Below are 3420 nucleotides of genomic sequence, written 5' to 3'. Positions count from 1 at the left end.
AAGCACGGCAGATCCCGCCTTTTAATGTCGACGGCTCCCCCCACGCCCAACGTCCCGATGCCTCCAACCGCCGTCACCTTTCCATCCACCATTGTCGTTCCATCCATCACCGCCTCCCATGCCAGCCACTGCCGCCGCCCCCATCCTCCGCCCCTCTCTCACCCGGTGAAGCATCTATCCCAGATGGATCTTGCCGCCGCCGCCTGAGATCCATCCGTAGCGCCGCCGCCTCCCCTGCCCACCGACGAGCCTGCCAAGCCCCGCCTCCCCTACCCACCGCCGCCCCTCTCAAGACCCGCCGCCGCCCCTGCCCGCCGCTGCCCCTGCAAGGCTGCCTCCCGCCTCCCCTAACCGGCGTCGCCCCTGCTGAGGCCCGCCTCCCCTGTCCGTCGTCGCCCCTGCAAGGCTGCCTCCCGCCTCCCCTAACCGACACCGCCTCTGCCGAGGCCCGCCTCCCATGCCCGTTGCCGCCCTTGCCAAGGCTACCTCCCGCCTCCGCTAATCGGCGTCGCCCCTGTCAAGTGCTTATGTTGCTGCCGAGTGCTCCTGCCCCTGCCAAGTCCCTGCTCTCCCAAGGTATACACCATACTTGATATGTATTGTATTTTGCTTTGGATTCTCATGGTTGATAGTTTTGTGATAGTTGAATTGAACAAATAATCCAGTAGCTGGACATCATGGTTGAATGATCTCTAAGATTAGGCATTTCTTTCATTTCATTGTTGTATTGTAGATAGATAAGAGCATCAATATTGTAACTTGTGTTGCTGCTGCATACATGCTATTGTCAATGATGGCCATGATTATTCAGTCTAGAAAACGTAAACGATGCACAAGAAGGGTTGGTATTACCTATGGGCCTATGGCGGCAAGGGATAGGATGAGAGTAGATTATCTAAATAATAAAGTTTGGAAGGACGACACAACTTGCTTGAACATGTTAAGATTTAGTAGAGGCAAATTCTTTCAGTTTTGCAATCTTTTTAGAGAGCGTGGTTTGCTTCAAAATACATGCAACTTGTGTGTTGAGCAACAGGTGGGTATGTTTCTAAATACAGTGGGATATAACCTTAGGAATAGGTTAGTTGCAACTAATTTTGATAGATCGGGAAACAGTTAGCCGCTATTTCAATAAAGTACTCCGTGCTATTGGAGAGCTGCGAGGGGAACTAATTCGTCCCCCGTCTTTGGACACTCCAAACAAAATTGCAGGGAACAATAGATGGGATCCTTACTTTAAGGTGTGAGACTTATCCCTATTTTTTTTACTTTTGTATTACTCTAACCTCACGTGGTCCCTAATCTTTACCTTTTTAAAAAAATTAGGATTGTATTGGAGCTATTGATGGTACTCATGTAAGAGCATTTGTTCCTAAGGCCATTGAGCATACCTTTCGTGATAGGAAACCCTATTGCACACAAAATGTAATGGCAGCTGTAGGATTTGATCTACGATTCACGTATGTGTTGGCTAGTTGGGAAGGGGCTGCACATGATGCTCTAGTTTTACGTGATGCTTTAGAACGTGAGAATGGCCTTCGTGTCCCACAAGGCTTTATATAAAGGAGTAAACTCTCAACTTTTACATACAAATTTCTGCTTATAGTATTATGACCAATCTGTCTATCAAATAATAGGCAAATTCTACCTAGTGGATGCTGGATATGGAGCGAAACCAAAATTTTTGCCTCCCTTTAGTGAAGTTCGGTACCACTTAAACGAATGGGGAAGTAATCCAGTGAAAAATGAGAAGGAATTGTTCAACCTTAGGCACTCATCGCTACGTGTCACTGTAGAGCGGGCATTTGGGGCACTGAAGAGGAGATTCAAAATTCTTGATGATGCAACTCCATTCTTCCCTTTTCCAACACAAGTAGATATTGTTTGTGCTTGTTGCATTATTCACAATTGGATCATACAAGATGGGCGTGATGAGTTGTTCACAGAGGATACTAATTGGCCAAGTTACAATCATGCTTCCACATGCATTGGCCAAGCAAATGAGCATGCTTCTATGCTTAATTTCAGGCAGCAGCTAGCAGAACAGATGTGGGCAGACCATCAAAATAACAATGTTAACTAATATTTGTATCCAACTTGAATTTGATTCATTTGTACAACATCTTTGAGCCTTTCTTGGATGATGTATTGCTAATTGTAAGGACGTGTTTGATGTTGAATAATATTTTTATGAACATGTTGCTTGCTGATATTTTTGTAATTTTTGGTGATAATGTCCATTTATGATGTGTTGAGTTTGTATTGATGGTACAGTTTGTCTACATCTTGGTGCTGATTTTGTGTTTTTTGTGTGGCAGAACAATGGAGGAAGTAGCTGAAGGGCGTGGGGGAACTAGTGGGCATGCTACATGAACATCAGCAATGTCTGCTTTAATGCTCTCTCATCTCAATGATTTGGTGGCTGGTGGTTTGAAGACATCAAAGGGTTTTAAGAAACACCTTTTGAATGGATGTGCTAGGGTTATCAATGAGAAGTTCACTACAAGGATCACTGGTGAGCAAGTCAAGAATCATTTGAAAACATAGCAGAAAAGGTATGTAAAGATAAATAGATTGAAGAAGTTGAGTGGTGCCCTCTTTGATGAAGAAAATTGTATGATTACACTAGATAAGGAGTACTACAACGGCCATGTCCTGTAAACTTATCATCTTTTGCTTAGTTCTTCCTTGATTGACAAGTGTTAGATTATATTAACTTTTTTGTCCTCCATGCCTAGGATCACAAGGCTAATGCTGAGTTCTTGAACAAGCCCCTCTTGCACTACAAAGAGATGGAGGCAATATTTGGCAATACCATGGCTACTGGAAACTTTGCAAAAGACTCAAGTGCACCTCTAGGTAGAGAGGATGATGAGGTTGAAAGTCAAGAAGAGGAGGATGAGGTTACAGGGCATGGTCCAAGTGATGGGCCTACCACTCAAGGGGAAACATCTCTGCTAGTAGACCAAGTAAGAAGGCCAAGTAGCTGAAATGGAGGAGGATGGGCTGGTTGCCGCTTTCAAAAGTGTAGGTGAGAACCTTGCCGCTGCCATAAAAATGGTTGCTAAACCTGATAATGACCTGCCAGCTGACCTATTTTACATGTTGAACCAACTTCCTAGTTTTAATTCAGTACACATATCTTTCTACTATGCTCATTTGGTGGAAAATCCTCACATTGGTAGAGCTTTCTATACACTGCCATTTGAGCACAAGTTAAATTGGATCACAAAGTTCATCGCTGAAAAGTTCCCTGGAATGTTAGGGTGATTTAGATGTGTGGGACGTTTCTTTTGTTAGAACTTGAATTTTATGTCACTGTGTAAGCCTTGAACTTATATTATGTAAGGTTTGAAGTTGGTGTAACTTGTTGTATTGCTTTGAACTTGGTATATGTAAGTAAGGGCTTGAACATTGTAT

At 44.0% G+C, this 3420-nt stretch overlaps 1 pseudogene; it reads left to right on the top strand.

Moving 5' to 3' along the window:
- Nucleotides 1-57: 57 nt before the first annotated feature.
- On the top strand, nucleotides 58-2083 carry LOC105913975 (annotated as a pseudogene).
- The last annotated feature ends 1337 nt before the right edge of the window (nucleotides 2084-3420 follow it).

This window comes from Setaria italica, chromosome III, assembly GCF_000263155.2.
Source record: "Setaria italica strain Yugu1 chromosome III, Setaria_italica_v2.0, whole genome shotgun sequence".
Classification (NCBI taxonomy): Eukaryota; Viridiplantae; Streptophyta; class Magnoliopsida; order Poales; family Poaceae; genus Setaria; species Setaria italica.
This window is presented reverse-complemented; position numbering and strand designations above follow the sequence as displayed.